This window comes from Diabrotica undecimpunctata, chromosome 7 (assembly GCF_040954645.1).
Source record: "Diabrotica undecimpunctata isolate CICGRU chromosome 7, icDiaUnde3, whole genome shotgun sequence".
Classification (NCBI taxonomy): domain Eukaryota; kingdom Metazoa; phylum Arthropoda; class Insecta; order Coleoptera; family Chrysomelidae; genus Diabrotica; species Diabrotica undecimpunctata.
The window spans coordinates 139,878,112-139,896,753 of record NC_092809.1 but is presented as its reverse complement, the minus strand read 5'-3'; the positions used below and the strand labels follow the sequence as shown (position 1 = coordinate 139,896,753).

The 18,642-nt window shown below is 33.5% G+C and overlaps 1 pseudogene; it reads left to right on the top strand.

Annotated features, from left to right (window-relative positions):
• The first annotated feature begins 8,111 nt into the window (after positions 1-8,111).
• On the top strand, positions 8,112-8,480 carry LOC140445908 (histone H2A-like; annotated as a pseudogene).
• The last annotated feature ends 10,162 nt before the right edge of the window (positions 8,481-18,642 follow it).

Sequence of the window (18,642 nt, the reverse complement as noted above, 5' to 3'; positions counted from 1 at the left end):
ATACCCTCAAGAAATAGACAAATTTGTATTAAAAATTTACTCACGTTAGTTCGGAGAGATCATATCCACTTACCTGTAAAAAAAAAGAATATTAAGAAAAAAAATGACAAACAAATATAAAACTTACTTATTTCATTAAAGCTATCTGTAATATAATTAAATAATTAAGGGGATAATTTTTCGACTGTTCTAACAACCATTCAAATTTCGTCATTTTGTGTCATGTGGAACAATTTCACCCAATCATGTCAACATTAGACTGATAATTGCATTCAGTGCAATTTTCAATCCCTATGACAACACGATCGAGTTTGACAACTTCATCCAAATAAATTTAAAAATGTCACGTTTCATAATTGATTATAAATATTATGCGTGGTAATAGATCTTCTATAGTAGAGAACAGCAACGAATCTAATGTTAACTTAAATTTTAATAATTGTACTTTCACTAACTGTACTTTTAATAATGTACACAAAAAGGTAAAAGAAATAACGGGTACTTTTAAGAAGAGAACACAAATGAAACTCATAGACACCAATGGAAAATTAATCATTGACACCCAAGAGATGAAAGACAAATGGAGAATATATTTGGAGACACTTTTTCAAGATCAAAGAACGGATTATAGGCATCCATTTTCAGAGAGGATGACGGGCCCGGACATACTTAAATCCGAGGTAGAAGAAGCAATAAAACGGATGAAAAGCAGGAAAGCTGTAGGGCCTGATAATATCGAAGCTGAATTTTTAAAACTATTGGAGGAAGAAGGAATAAATTGGATCACGGCTGTCTTCAATAAAATATACAATACAGGAATCATCCCTGATAAATGGCTAGAATCAGAATTCATAGCGATACCTAAAAAACAGGGGGCTAAAAAGTGCGAAGAATATCAAACAATCAGCCTAATGAGCCACATATTGAAACTGTTTCTTAGAGTCATCCATGGAAGAATTTATAAGAAGTGCGAGGAGCAAATATCGGACAGACAGTTCGGCTTCATTAACGCAGTGGGTACCAGAGAGTCACTTTTCGGAGTACAGGTACTGATTCAAAGATGCAGGGACGTTAACTGCGACGTATACGCGTGCTTGATCGACTGTGAAAAGGCATTTGACAGAGTTCAACATCAAAAGATGATAAACATTTTAAAAGAAGCAGACCTGGGTGACAAAGACCTCAGAATAATTTCGGAACTATACTGGAATCAGACCGCATACATGAAAATTAACGGAGAAGAAACAGATCACATAAAAATACTACGCGGAGTTAGACAGGGATGTATCCTATCGCCGTTGATATTTAATATGTACTCAGAGAAAATTTTTAACGAGGCTCTTTACGGAATAGACGAAGGCATCCTTCTAAATGGTGAAAGAGTAAACAATGTTAGATATGCCGACGACACCATGGTGATAGCAGATAGTTTAGAGGGACTTCAGAGGCTAATGGACAGAATAAACGAGTACAGTCAACAGTACGGACTAAACATTAATACCCACAAAACGAAACAAATGATTATCAGCAAGGAGAATATAAATGGGGCTCATCTTTACATTAATGGGACGCAGATAGAGCGAGTAAAAGAGTATTGCTACCTGGGAACCATTATAAACGAACAGTGGAGCAATGTACAGGAAATAAAGTGACGCATAGGAAAGGCAAGAGCGGTCTTTAACAAAATGAGCGCCATCTTCAAAAGTCACAACATATCCCTAGATACAAAAATGAGACATTTGAGATGCTATGTTTTCTCTGTGTTGTTGTACGGGGCGGAGGCATGGACGCTTACAGACACCACTATTAAAACTTGAAGCATTTGAGATGTGGCTTTATAGAAGAATGCTGAGAATATCATTGACAGCAAGGATCACGAACAGGGAAGTTCTAGAAAAAATGAAGAAGGATCCAGAGATTGTGTTTACGATCAAACGCATAAAATTGCAATATCTGGGACACGTTATGAGAAATCAGCACCGTTACTCCCTGCTGCAGTCTATATTGCAAGGTAAAGTCAAAGGTAAGCGAGGACCCGGTTGAAGGAGAATATCATGGCTGCGGAATTTAAGAACATGGTTTAATAAAACCTCAACGGAGCTGTTTCGAGCCGCAGCGAGCAAGGTCATGATTGCCAATATGATTTCCAACATCCGAAACGGATAGGAACCAGAAGAAGAAGACTTTTAATAAATAAATGTTTCGTTATGTTGAGTTATGATTTTTTTTTTGAAAAATTATCCGCCGAATATCCCTCGGACATTGATGAATGCCTCAGAATTTCATGACAAATTTCTCAAGCTCGTTCCTTGGAAGGAACGAGCTTTTGATTATCATGAAATTATCTCGTCTGTTATCAATGTCCTATAGAGCGTTTCACGTTAAGAAAATAACATTGCGGAGATAGGGCCATGTATTTCTTATGCACGATAGAAGCGCAGCGATGCCACGATGAACACAAGCACTATTCAGGGTTGTATAATTTGTATTTTCGTTTTCACAGACATGAATTAAATTAATGCTTTTTAACGTAATTGGCCAAAAATGCCCAATCCAAACAAGAGATGAAAAGTAGGGAAAATGATTTTAATTAAATAAATAATATTTACAAAAGTTAACTTTATTTTATCTTATTTTAATTATAGTAACGACAGTTTATTTGTTTTTCGGTAAGAATATTATATACCATGAATCATAGAAATCAGTAAAAAATATTGCTTAGTTAAATCATACACTTTGCCGGCTATTAAAGTTTTAAAAGCAAATAAACGGACCGCTTGGAATGCATATATCTAATTACTAATTGCAACTTAAAATAATACGGTGAGCGTATGTCAGCGATTTTATGTCGTTCTCTGAGACTATATAATGATAATAAGGCTTTGTGGTTCTTCAGTTGTTATTCTGACTTTACAGTTAAATGTTAATTGTAAATGGAAATTCGAAAAATATATTGACAATCTAGTAAACCGCATGCCTGAGAGTTTTGGCAACACCGATCTCCATAAGCCTAATGTTATTTTCTTAACGTGGAATGTTGTATAGGGATATTACTACTGATAATAGGTTGAAGCAGACAGTTTATTTTATATTGATAAATTTATTCACTTGTTCAATGTAAGGGTTGCTAAATTTATAATTTCTTCCGATTACTATCCATTTAGAGCGTAGGCGTTTGTATGTATAATTGTAGTATTGTATTTTATTGTATTTATATTAATTTGTAGTGTTTATCAGTATATATTGAGAGTCCGGTTCTGGAAATCATACTAATTCGACGTGTGTAGTTTCGCTCGGAGATTATACTCAAACGTTGGGGGGTTTCGAATGTATTTGCATACAACAAATAGTGCAAAGTGTAGTTAACAAAGATTTTTATAGAGTAAGTAAAAAAGTCATTTATTTTTTTTGGAATATGGAATATAAAATAAATAAATTAGTAAATAAATAAATTAATTAATTAGAAATAAATTTAAATAACATTTAAAGGTACGAAATGCACAGAGGCGCAGCATACAAGAAGATAGGAGTAGTTAGGTTGGAAAGCGACAGTAGTGGTGAAGAGAATTGGAATAAGACAAACATAAAAGGAAGTGAAGCAGAGATTTAAAAAAAAAGACTGTCCCCAAAATAAGGATATGCTTAAAACGTGCGTGAACTTTTGGCGGAAATGATAAAGCTACGTAAAGAACAAAGGGACACATTGGATGTCTGAGCATTGAAAGAGAAAAATTTAAAATTAGAGAACATAACTAATAAAGCAAATAGGAGAATCGAACAGATGAAGAAAGACAAAAGAAAGAGAAATATAATTATTAAAGGCTTAGATTTAAAAATTTCCACAAGGCTAGAAAAATGCATCCGTATCCCCGATCCACAAAAAGGGAGATACAAACCAATTCCAGATTTATAGAGGAATTGTTCTATTAGATGAAGCATATAAGATATTGGCTTTGGTAATAAAAAACCGACCAAGCATGTATAAATCTGAAATAATAGGTGCATATCAGACAGTGTTTATAAGAGGGCAGTTATTGTAAATAACAGTTAATACACCACCCTGTATACAGGTTTTAGATTCTTTTCACCCAGCAATGTACATCGTACAGCCAAATATTTCTCAACAAGGATATTTTCATTTTATGGGACAATGCCAGCCCGATAAACCTTTTACACCGCTTTCTGTTGGACTATTTAAGTAAACAGTATGTATTCAGCTACTATTCTCAAAAAAGTAATTTAAACAACTCAAAAGCAGTGTGAAATCGAGAACATTTAGCTCTCACTATCTCGTCTAGACGAGACGAAAGAAAGTCAAGATGTTGTTTGTCGTTGAAGTTCAACAAAAAGGGGTAGAGCTTTACCCGTATATGCTTTGATGGAGTTTTATGCTATCGTACTTGAAAAAAAATCAAAGAGTTTTTTCTTTAGTGTAGGTTTTTCTTTAGATGTAAATGTGGTGGTGCCAGTATCCTTGCTGTAGCTATTTATTGTACAGGGAGATTATTTGAATGGATGGTTTTCCCCTTACCGACATAAAAAGAATTAGTAAGTCAATGTATGTTAGAAGTATTTTTATATTCGTATGTAAGTAGTAAAACGAAGCAAAATATTTTTAATTTATGCAAAATTTTGTTATTAGGAGAAAAAGAACTAGCCCAAAAATAGATAGGTACCAAAACTTAAGGAGAGAGAAAAAATGAATACACCGAATAAAAATCAAGAATCAGAAAACAACATATTAGAACGGCTCGAAAGCCTTATAGGTCAAGAAGAATCACCAAATAAACATTACTAGAAAATAATTACAGGTAAACAACAACATATATAATGATAAGGATGACAACTTCCTTACCAACAAAGACGACATCTTTTTACGACGGATAAGATACTTTCAAGAGTTGCTGGAAGGGGAACCCAATAATATTATAGAATTGGAGGTCAAAAATGAGAAATTTGTGAAGTTTTTACTTTCTTGATAGAGATAACTTTATCTGATAATAGATGGGGTAAATTCAAGTAAGGGAGAGAGCAGAATGGTGCAAAAAGCTTAGGAAGGAGGAGGCCCTCTAAGAGCTGTAGCACCGTTAGGATGATGATAATTAGAGATGTACGTGCTAAAGTTCTATCGAGAGATTCCTTTCTTGTTTTCCTTCGAGTAACCTTGCCCTTAGCTCTTAGTACTTGCGAAGGAATCACATACTACCGGCTTGTTTAGAAGGTCTAACGGTTATAATTTTAACTCTCACACATATATGATTTTTACCGGTAAAACAAAACTCCCGCCCTTATGACGAATTCGATCTAGCAGGTGACTGGTGGAGTTTATAGGAATCTGACAAAGATATGTACCAAATGCTTACAATAATTTTAATTCTTTTAGCGAGAGTTTTCATTACAAACAAATGATTTTATTTTGTCTACTGGAATAGGCTCTATCCTTACAGAAAAACGATTTAAAAAGTACGCGGCTGCTGCAATTAAAACTTGTACAAAAAACACCTATAGTAGGCCTTCTCGTTCGGAATTTAAATGTTTATAATAAAAAACTAACGCTTAAATGAATAAGCAGAAGATGCCGAATTTAAACATATACAAGGTCGCATAAAAGTGACTGCTTTCTGAATCAAATGGAATTAAAAAAATTAGAATATATGAATCTTTACAACTTCTTCATTGTGCCTACATTTTAAAAGCTTTTAATTTATTCAAGCAACGTTTTTTAAAAGTTTATGACACTGAACCATACAACAAAACAGGAAAGGGATACCACAGAAATATTACTCTTAATTTCAAGCTTCACTTTCTGCTACGCAACATTTGTTTCATATTTTTAAATGCGTTTCTTGTTTATTCGATCCTTATTTTTATTGTTCTTTAATAGTCACCTGTTTCATTTTTATTTGTCCCAAAATAGCTATAGTTTTAAATTCGTTCTTATTATTATTGGGATTCCGATGTACAACTCTTATACTAGCGTTTATCAGTATTAAAGCAAAACTCTATTATCATCAATTCTGTTCATTCATTCTGTGTCGGTCATCCATTGTTTTAAATTTATACTTGTAATATCAGCGCCTATATATTTGAAGAACTGACTTGCTCCACACTTTTACTATAAATTGCTTACATCTTCTGGGTTCTCTTGATTCTCTTCTTGTCATAGACTGCGTTTTCTGGACAAAGATAATCTTGTTTAATTCTATTGCTACTATTTCAAACCTCTATATTAGTCTGTGTAGATTGTTCTCATCTTCAGATATAATTACCGCACTATCAACATATTAAAATTTTTTTATATTCTTATTGCCCGTTCTATAACCTCTTCCAACGGTTTTACTTCTTGATGATATGATCCATAAGGACGTTAAAAGGACTGGGATGAGAATATCCTTGCCTAACTCTTGTTGAGACTAATATCTTGTTTGTACTTTTGTTGCAGCTTATTGTTTACTCTTATTGCAGATTATTTTTTGGTTTAAGTTTCTTTCCTATATTAGTTTCAGAATATCGGCAAGCCTTATCCTATTAAAGGCTTGCGTTAGGTCAGTCAAGCACATAAAGGCAACTTTATTATATTCAATAGCTGTTTCGGCTATTTGTATGATAATGAATATTATATCTTTAGCGAATCTATTATTTTGGAATATTTTCTGTTCTTCATTGATGCCACTCTGTGACACTTCTATCAAAATTTTTGTAAATAGCTTTCTGTGCTTAATAGGCTGATACTTTTATAATTTTGTGGGTCTGTTTTTCCCCTTTTGTAGAGACTGTATGTAATAGATCTTGTACGTATTTCTGATATCACTACTTCTTGATAATTCGTCCCCTTCAGTGCTTTCCTGTTATTTATCTCAGTAGTCTTTTATATATTCCATCCTTGATTATTGACTTAGGGTATTACTTATATTGGTGTTTGTGGGGAGAGAAAACGTAGGGCATATTCCAAATTTACTAATATCAGAAAGTTTTTTTCTCTAGTATGATTTATTGTGTCCTTGTTAAGTCACTGTTTTATACTTTTATGCTGTAATTTCCTACTCTTCCGTTAAGATCTCAAATAACCACTATTTTTTTTATTTCTCCCTATCCCAACTATCGCATTTTGGAGAATATTATAAAATCTTCTGTTTTACCTTACGATTTGCTTATGTCTGAAGCGAAAACTGATGTAATATCGAGTTTACTGTTTCATAGTCAAGGCCGTGTTCGGTATTCTGTGGCTAATATATTCGATATCTTTCATGCCGTGCTCTTCACATTTCTCGTACCGTACAGTAAAAACCCGACACCTGAGCTTACCTAATCTCCTTTGTCATTTCCGCCGTAAATGCTTTAAATCTTCAAATTCACCTCTTTTACCCCGGATTGAGACTGACTGTCATGCTGTTAAGCTACTTGATCCACATAACAGCAGCACACAGAGTTGTACACAAATAGAAATAAATGAGGATAATGACTTCGCAATTTAACTATGAACAAGATCTGAAATTCCACGTAACTTATTTATGAAAATCAAACAATGCTTTTGTAATAAGTCTATTTGTATAAGATTGTAAGTATTGACATAAGAATATAAATGTTAATTTATGATTATTTTCTATTATTTATGAATGATGAGGTAGTGAACATGATTATAACGCAGACTAATAAATATGCTTTAGAACAGACACTTTTGAATAAAAAAATAACTTGGACAGCAATGACTAAAGAAGATTTCTTTAATTTTATTGTTGTTCTTTTCCTTGCTGCTTGTCATCGAAAAAACAAACTTGTCGAAAATTGGTCGACAGATGAATTGTTGTACAACATTTGGAAAAGTTATATCCAGAAACCGCTTTTAAATTATATTACGTATGTTACATTTTGCAGATAATGACCAACAAATTAAAGGAGACTCTTTCCATAAGTTACGAGGAATTTTCGAAAAGATCAAAAATACATTTGGTCAGAGATTTTCGCCATTCCAGAACTTAATTAATTAATTAAGATTAATTAATTAATTAAGTAATTAATTAATTAATGAATTAATTAATTAAGTAATTAATGAAAATGATCAGTCTTCACTTGATATCCAAGGTAAATTAACGCAAGTAGAAATCTAAAACATGTCTGGACGTGGTAAAGGAGGCAAAGTTAAGGGAAAAGCAAAGTCCCGATCAAATCGTGCTGGTTTACAGTTTCCGGTAAAAAGATGCCGAAAAATTTGGTGCCGGAGCTCCTGTATACTTGGCAGCTGTTATGGAATATCTAGCTGCTGAAGTTTTGGAATTGGCAGGAAACGCAGCGAGAGATAACAAGAAGACCCGTATAATTCCTAGACATTTACAGTTAGCTTTAAGAAATGACGAGGAACTAAACAAATTGCTTTCAGGAGTTACCATCGCCCAAGGTGGAGTTTTGCCTAATATACAAGCCGTACTGTTACCTAAGAAGACAGAAAAGAAAGCCTAAGAGCTGTACTCTTTTCCCTTTTTATACAATGTTTACATACAATTAGTTTAATGCTTTTTAAAGGACGCCTGCTTTTCAAGCAGTTTATAAGAACAAAACGTCATCGTTTTGGCATTAAACTATTTCTATTGTGCGGCTGTGAGACAGGATACGTTTTTAATTTTATTGTATATACAGGATCCAAAACGGAATAAGAGTGATACCAGGATCTGAGGATATCAGGGTCAGTTGTAACAACACTTATTTAAGTTTTATTTAGATAAAGGCCAAACTTTCTATTCACGGATAACTGGTATACATCTCCAACGCTTTCTACCTATTTATTTTGAACACAAAACAAATACGTGCGGTACCATTAGAACTAACAGAAAACAAATGCCTGCTTTATCGGGTAAATTAGAAAAAGGCGAAACAAAATCGATGGTTAGCGATAATATGCTAGCCGTTAGATGGAAAGATCGTAAAGACGTTAATATGTTGACAACTTTTCATAAAGATCAAATGATAAATATAAATAAAACAAACAGGAAGACAGGGGAATCGGAGAAGAAACCGGAATGTGTCGTCCACTACAACCAAAATATGGGAGCAGTAGACAGAATGGATATGATGCTAAGTTCCACAGAATGCGTTAGAAAAACATTAAAGTGGTATAAGAAACTATTCTTTCACATTCTTGATCTATGTGTCCTGAACAGTCATGCATTATTCCTTACGCAAAATTTAGGGCAGTTGCCCTTGGCAGATGTCCAATTGAGGCTAACTCGACATCTGCTTGAAAGGTAATTTTGTGAGAGACTATAAATTTATTTTATTTACGAAAATCTTTTATTACAGTTATAATGTACCAAAAACCATACTCAGGACATTGAATAAATCAAAATATCAGCGTCTGAGGGGGCGACATTTTCCGGCTATGGTACCAAATAAAAAAAGTTCGAAGATGCATTGTCCACAAAAAGAGGCGAGATTCAAGATATGGATATGAATAAGGATTAAGTTCCATTCGTCTGGCATTCATCCCATTTTCATAATTATATTAAATAAACTTGTTCGTTAACTTGTTCCTGTCTCTCCTAAAGCTGTGGAGAGAAGCTGTGCTAAGGAATATGAGCTGGTCCAACTTATTTACCTTTCTTCATTTTTTGAATTGCTAGAACCATTTCTTTTTAATTTCGGTGACCATTGCTGTTACTGTCTTCGTTAGTTTAACTAGGCTTCTGTCAAATTTTTTATTTAATAAACTGTCAAGGTACTTTTTCCATTGCCTTTTGACTAATCATCTAGAATACATCTAATCTGATTAAAATCGTTTGCTTTCTTTACTTTATATTTGGCTATTTTTTATATTTTTGTTTTACCGTCCCTGGTATCAAATTAATCGTGTAGATTTTATATGCTTCTATTTAGCTTTTGCCATTGCTGCTTTAACTTTCTTTTTTAAGACAGTATAATTTTGAAGATCTGTATTCGATCTATTTTGTTAAAACTTGTTTGAACACCACCAGGTCTTTTTATTCTTTCTTTTCTCAAGTATTTCAATAGAAGCAACTTTAATATTACTGTCCACATTCCTTGCCATTACATTAGAACTTTTTTTATATTCCAGCACATTTTTTCTACTATTTTTGCTCTGAATAGACCTTCTTTGTCATCTTTTACCATCCATTATTTATCTTTGTGGGGTCCTCTCCGATATTATGTCCAGCACAAGCAAAAATATCTTTTTTTCTTGTCATGAAATAATCTATTAAGTAATTTTGTCTACTTTTTTATGTAATAAGTTGACTGTCTCTAAATTTAACAAAAACTGTTGACCATAATTACATTATCCATAAAATCAGTGTAAAGAAAATCAAACAGCCTTTAAAATGAGTTATCAGTCGGTCCCCTTTGTATTTAAGATTTAAGGGTACTGCAGATATGATAGTAAACTGGTGGTTGATAAACGCCCCCCTTGAAAATGCCTCTGTTTGGTTTTCGGTGCTTTACCCTGTATAATTTTTTTGGTATCAACCGGAAAAATATACGTCAAGAAAAAAAAGATACTCATGACTAACACCCTCATGTGACCCATTAAGATTCTTATAACGTTCCTCGGATAAATGATTGATTTCCATTGTGAATATAATTTAGCCCAGACCCTCAAGATTGCACTTCTAATTTCACGCCATCGCCCTTAACAATGAATAGCGGATATAGAAGTTTCAGTGATAATAATTGATGAGTCAGTTTTATAGAATTAGAAGTGCAACATCACAAATGATAGAACTTTTCCTACTTTAATTTATATCCCACCCTTAATAATGTTTGTTATAATGGATATATGACTGACACTTTCATTATACCATTATTTGCATCATTTTTACAAATTTAATTAACATTCCTTAGAAAGATGATACGGAAATAATTTAAGCAATTTTAATAAATAATAAATATTACAGCTAAATAACTTCTTAAACTATATGTCGGGTGTTAAAACGCCTTAAGTTGTCGTTACTTTACTTAATGCCTAATGTACCTAATAATAATAGTATATATATTAGTACCTAATGACTGCCCAGTCATTAGGTACATTAAAGAGAAAAAATCTCTCTTAGAGACTATCAACTATCTTTTTCTTAATGCGCCATCTCCCTTAGAATGTGGACGATGCAATTGATTACAGCTACGAGCGAAACACCAGCTCTGAAGAACTCGATTGATATTTTGCTGAGCAAAATCGAATTTTTCATTCCATGATCAACCCTGTTGTATTCTGTTTCCCCTCATTTACATGCCCAATGAACGTTAATTTACCAATTAGCCAATTGATCGTTGGCAGCATTTCCTTTTAATCTTCTGCGTTATATTAAGAACTTCGGTGCTTGTTGCTTTTTTTTTTGTTCAGGAAATACGTAATATTCTGCTATAAAGGTACATTTCATAAGCTTCGATGGGTTTTTCTAGTTACCGGTAAAGGGTCCAGCTCTCACAGTCGTAAATAAAAATTAGGAATACTTATATTATTAATTGTTTTGCTGTTGATTATGATTCGTGCTATTACCTTTTAGAGCTTCTGCAAATATGTTTTCCACGTACAGATTAAGGAATCTGAATCCGAATACTCCTGTCATATCTCTCCACTCCACTAATTGAGCTATTTGGTACCAGTATAATTCTGTCATGATTCGTAAGTCAAACTCATTTATATTTATTGCTCTGGGTATTTCTGTTAGTTTCTGATGCTAAATGTAATCAAAAGCTTTGCAACAGTCTATAAAGCAGTGTGTGTACCATTCAAGAATGTTTTAATATGTGAGACATTAAGCTTGTTATATGGTAATCATCACATTTACATGCATTAGCTTTTTTGGGTAAGTTTCATTATTTTTGCTAATCTGAAGATATTTTTCTAGTTCTGTAGATGGTGATCTATCACATAGATTAACCCCAAACCATCTTTTTGTACCAGAAGCTTTAGAGTTTCGGCATGTACCTCATTAGATACTACTGCACCATCTCTTTTTAATAGGATAACAAGTTATCTCTCTTCTTTATGGTTGACAGGATGCCTTTCAATAATATATTTGGCGTGTTGGCATGGTTTTTTGTCGTTTAACATGTTCCTAATGTTTCCTTTCTAGCACTTAGTTTTTCTTTAGTTCGTACAAGGATTTGATTGCTGTTATTCTTCGATAGTCCATTGTTTTTTTTTTATTTTTGATGTACGTTGTGTAAGTCGTGTTTTTTATGTAGATATTTAATTTCACAGCATCTCTCTCTCACCCATTGCTTTGTGGCTTCTATTCACTTTCTACGAATAGTTTGAGTTCCAAAGAAGCATGGCTAAATTTTTCAAGAACAGCCTACGGTTTTCACAGTCATCAGCAGAGCTACTTAAGTTCGCAGTTCGTTGATGTATTTTTTGAAGCAAAATCTGTATGCACACGTCACAAAGCATAGAGATAACTGTAAGGCTGTAGCGTACTCAATATATCGAAGGTAGTTAGGTAGAAGGTTACATACACATCATCATAATCATACAACCTCTTCTGTCCACTGCTGGACATAGGTCTCTCCCATTTTTCGCCACTCTTCACGGTTCTGTGCTTCTTGTTGCCATTTCTTGGATATTCGTCTAATGTCGTCCATCCAGCGTGTTGGTGGTCGTGGTGGTCGTCCTCTGCTGCGTTTGTCTTTTCTTGGGAGCCAGTCAATTAGTTTTCTGGTCCATCTTGTGTCTTTCAGTCTCGCTATGTGACCTGCCCAATTCCATTTCAGCTTGGCTATACATACGTTCGACGACATCACTGATACCTGTTCTTTTCCTTAAGTCTTGATTCCTTATTTTGTCTTTTTTTGTCACGCCGAGAATTGATCTTTCCATGCGCCTTTGTGCCACTCGCATTTTAGTGCTGTTGTTTTTGTGAACGTGAGAGTTTCTGCTCCGTATGTCATAATAGGAAGAAGGCATTGGTCAAATGTCTTCTGTTTCATAGCTATCGGGATGTTGCTCTTAAAGATATCTCTTAGTGAACCATACGTCGGCCAAGCAAGTGTTATTCGTCGTTGAAATTCGTAGGTCTGGTTGTCCTTGCCTATTCTGATTTCATGACCAAGATATATGTACTTTTCTGTCAATTCAACCACTTGATTTTGGACGATTGGGTGTTCGCTGGGAACTAAGTTTGTCATAAATTTGGTCATACTAATGTTCATTTTTAGACCTATTGTTGAAGATACGTTTTCTAATTCTTGTACCATTTGTTGTGCTTCACCCAGATCTTCAGCAATAAGTAGTATGTCGCCGGCAAAACGCAGATGATTGAGCATTTTTCCATCTATTTTTATTCCTCTATTTTCCCACTTTAGCATTTTAAAGGCGTATTCGAGGACCGTTATAAATAATTTAGGTGAGAGAGTGTCGCCCTGTCTCACACCTCGCTTGATATGAATTTCTCTTGTGGTATCATGTAGTTTTACACGCATTGTGGCGTTTTGGTATAATGTTTGTACTAGCTTTGTGAGCCGATAATCTATTCTACTATTGTTCAGAGCAGTTATAATGCTGTCTAATTCCGCAGTGTCGAAGGCTTTGTGAAAGTCTACGAAGATAAGTACCAGTGGTCTGTTATATTCTAGCGACTTTTCTATTGTATATGTATATTACATAAACATGGGAGTCCAAATATCTTAGTTTTCGAAATAAAGAGAGATCCAACTGCACATGGCATATATTTTACGCCTTAGCGACTAGAGAACTTCTACATGAATGCCAAATTAAAATTATGGCATGACTACCACCGAATTATTACCTAAATCCCATTGGTTATTTGTAATTTTTTTACATTGACATAAGTTGCTTTTACAGCATATAATGTAACCGTAAATTATTGTTTATACACCATTTTTCAAAGTAAAAACGTTACACGTCACAATTTATATAAAGTGACTGATAAGCTTTCATATAAGATAGATTATTTTGAACAAGAAATAATGGCGGGACGTTTTTACTATTAATGCTCTAAAAGAGGTAAGTTTAATATTTAGAATATATAATTTTGCATTAAAATATTTTTTATGTATTTTAGTAAGTTGCAGTAGTCTTAAAACTAAGTGTATTTACTGTTAATATAGCAGTTTGACAAATAGTTGATTTTTAAAAATCCTAAAAAAATTAAAAAATAAGTGAGGAATTTTAAAAATTCCTCACTTTCTAACTATTCTGATGTTTTGGCAACGCTGTGGGGTTCTGACGTCGTAAATCTTAAATGACGTGCAATCATTTTTATATGAAAAATTTTATACCATTCTTTTTTATGATGATAAGTAGTGAACTTTGGTCTTTTAGAACCAAATCAAAGAAACTTAAAGCTTAAAGTTCATTTATTTTTGGCTTTAACTGCTAGAGTGCTAACTGCTGAATTGAAGAAGAATATTTAAGAACAGAATCTGTTAACAAGCGTTACAAAATACAATAAAGAGAAACGTAAAGGATTCAAAAGAAGCACACTATTAAGAAAAAGGAAGACTTGTAAAGCAAAAAGAATAAAAGAAAAAGAGAAATCAAACGATTTCTACCTGGCGAAACCGAATTCAAATTTGTATACCAAAATCTAATATCAAAATCTAATACCGTCATTATGTAGAATAAAAGAAGTTAAATTTGCATAAAATAGTCAAATAACTGACTGAATAAAATAACTAAAACATACTGCTAGACAGAGAGAAAAACAACTTTTCACAAAATTAATAACGTATTTAGCAGTTTTACTTTGGTAGAAATTATTGATAAGCCAACACATATAACCTCTGCATCGCAGATTCTAATTGATTATACAATTAATAAATTTAAACAAATAAATATAATTAACTCATTCACTATACGTTGTATTTATCTCATGACAGATGAGCGAAACTTTCCCATTGTGAAATCAATCTATTCACTGAAAATCTGCACCAAATTTTAAGACTATTACAATTTTTATGTCTACGCCTATGTCTAGGTATATGCCTTAAGTTTTAAGGCCACTTAAGGCGAATGCCAAGATATAGATAGCCTTTCAAAATATGGAAGTGTCAGCCAGCTCATTGAAGGTGAAGAGGACCAGAAACCTCCAAACCGACGATTGGAGAGATCGGAAGAGGTGGAGACTAGGAACCGAGAAACACCCACCGAGAAATAGTGTAGACCCACTCGTATGTGAATAATGAAAGAAATTTTTTATATAATTTGATGCAAATCTTGCAAAGAACTTGCTTATTTTAAAAATAATAAAGTCACTAGTTTGTAATTTTGTTAATTAAAGCGATTATCCACCGATCTTCGGCTTCCGGATTACTAGTTATACATATGTTTTCATGTATGTGTGGAAAAAAAATTTAGACCTTTATCGTTATTATTATTTTATTTGACAAAATCTACGGTGAGGGAAACAGTTTTAAAAAAATTCTTTTGATTTGTGATGGTTTTATATAAGCAAAAGTGTAGTTATTATAATAATATTTGAACAAATAATTATTTCTAAGTAATATGTTGTATGTGTATTGTTCCCGATCTTCGAATAAAAATATTAGGAGTAATTATTATACTTGAACGTTTTTAAAACCTATGAAGTAAGATCTAATAAATCATTCGATAAAAATGAATCCAAGCATGAGCAAAATAAATTAAAATCGTTCTCACAGGACGAATTATTCTTAAAATCATTTCCAATGCTCTCGCTGTGAAATCAAACCAAAACGACTGACACGAATCTTACGATTCAGATCAGACTATCTTTTTACCATAAATCATGGTGGATACAGAAAGGCGGAAGGTTGCGTTAATCGAACACTGGAAGTTTGTGTAATTTATAAGCAGTTAATTTTAAGGAGTGTTCGATTTTACGACCAACTCCACCAGTCTGCTGAGTTCCCGACCATATTTACGACCGCCCGGGATAAACACTCCCTATTACTAGCCGAATTATTTGCAGTCTTTTCTTGCCCTTGTCCCTTTTTTTTGGAACGTTGGGTCTTAACTTTATTTAACACTTCAGCGAACTTGGAAATTTTAATCTGGTAGTAGTTTCGCAGAGAATTAACCGTATATGGAACAAATCCGAAGGAAAGGGGTTTTTTCTCCATCTACTTCTACAATTCGCGTAGATTTTCTACGTTTTTTACTTTAGCTCTCTAATCTTGAAATCAATTAAACAACAATCTCAATGTATAATGATAAAGTATAATAATAAGGTAAAAAGTGTTTAAATACGCAAAAAAAAATTTGAGGAAATAAAGCATGTTATACAGGAAGTAATAAATAAAAAAAAGTTTAAAGATCCTTGGTTTCTAGTTAGATCTAAAGCTGGTATTCTGAATCAGTATGATCCATCGAACAAAAAGACAGAAGAGGGAATGTGAAGGTAGTGGGGGCAAAAATATTGTTAGACGGGAAGTGTTCTCAAGTGCTATTTTGAGAGGCCACATTAAACAAGGAAAGAGAGTCTCTTTCCTTGTTTAAGAAATCAAATTTAGTTGGGTTATGTTATTGTTTGTCCCAACTGTCACATGAAAGCTTATTTATATAGAAGTTTTTTTATAATTGTGTCACATTTTAGACTATTATCGTTATTATTTAATTAAAACTTTATTTTATCTTTTTTTGTTAAAATTAACAATAATTCTCGTCTAAGACACATTCTGAAAATATTTTATAGCTACTCTTTTATGAACTTATATGTATACTTATGAATTTATAAAAAAACATGAAACATTTTCCTAATTAAAACAATCATTATATTCAAATTTTCAAACTTTGTACTAATCCCATTAGATAAATTAGAACCCCTACACCACTGTATGATTATTATGAAGTGTCCTAAAATTTCAATTTGGCGCCGGATATATCCACCATATTAAGAAGCCACTTTTATGAATTTTGGTTTCCTTTTCATAAGGATCATACTTCCTCTTTTGTCTTTTTGATCTATGGTATGATCATAGTTTTACTGAAACGTCATTTAATGTTGTCAGAATATGATGCTGATCTTTAATTAAATAATTATAATTTACGATGATTTATGACTAACTATCTATATAAAATTTCTTCCATGAGATCCAGAATCTCCTCGGACATACATTTACTTTTACACATGACAATTATAAAACAAAATCGAAACATACTGCGGGATTAAAATAGTTCTACCTATAAAGAACGGAGATAGTACCAGAAATAGTGTTGCCCAAAATCAGTCTTGGTCATGCAGACTTGGTCTTGTTATTGCGTTTTAGCAAGGCCAAGGCCAAGAACAAGACCGCCTAGTTTTAGCAAGACCAAGACCAATACTGTCCGTGCAAGATTTGAGCAAGAACAAGACTAAGCCTGCGAGACTTTTGCGTCTTGCATTTAGGACTGAGTAACCAAAATATAGATAGTGAGGTGCTATATTTTTTCAGTGTTACTGTATGAAGTTGAAGCCTGGACATTGACGCAAGCGACTGAAAAGTGGATTGAAGCCTTCGAGATGTGGATCTACAGGAGGATACTAAAAATATTTTGTGTGGATCATGTCACCAACGTTGAGGTCCTACAGCGCATGACAAAAGGAAAAGAAGTCCTTAATTAAGTGAAACAACGTAAGCTTGAGTACCTCGGCTACGTGATGCGAAGCGAAGAAAAATATCGAATTCTTCAACTCGTTATGCAGAGTAAAGTATTTGGCAAGAGATGATCGGGACGCCGTCGTATCTCGTGGTTGAAAAACCTCTGACAATGGTTTGGGATTACCGCCGCGGAGCTGTTTCGCAGAGCAGTCAACAAAACCATGATAGCCTTGATGATCGCCAACATCCAGACCAGATAGGTCCGGCATTATAGAAGAAAGAAAACACGAACTAATAATAATATATCTACAAGAGTTGGGATTGAATGTCAAGGGTATAATAGTTATCGTCAATCTGTATTGGAACCAGCCAGCCACAACACGTCTAACGAAACAGATTTCTCAATAAAAAAGGGAATAAAATTCCCGATATTTATGCTTAAATCGTTTTTATAAATTTGCTTGATTTTTTTAGGTTGGAGATTGTCCCTTTTAATGTCAATTCAAATATTGCATATACGCAGTTGACGGATCGGGTCCCTGTTATTAATCACTCCTTGTCAGTTAGTGGTATTATAATGATTTCTCATTATAAATATAGCGTCGGTGCATGATCTTCCCGACCTAACACCCGTTGTTCTTCTCCCAGTGTTATAATTTTATCCAGTTTATTTGTTATCACTTGTTAATTTTAGTGTTTAATAATTTAATTCCTTTGTAGTTTTTCGAGTCCGATTTATCTCCCTTTTCAGAGAGAGGTGTTAGGATGCTTGATCTCTATTCTTGGGGAATTCCATTTGGTTCTATTATTTTTTGGATTAGTTTTAATGTTTGTGCGGTCAGATCTGGTCCTCCATACTTTGGGAGTTCATTCACTATTCTGTCCTCTTCTGGCGATTTTTATTTTTTATTTTTTTCTTTCCGCCTCAATATTTATTCCTTTTGTCGCCACCTCGGGTGTAAGTGGTTCATTATTGTCATCTTTAGTAAATAGGGATCCTAAGTAGTCATGCCAATGTCAAAGCCACGTTTTGTTCTGAATGTGTTTAGTTTTTGTTATTTCGTTGGTCCCTTTTCTATGTTCTCTGATCATTCTCCATTTCTTTTGTGCTCCTTA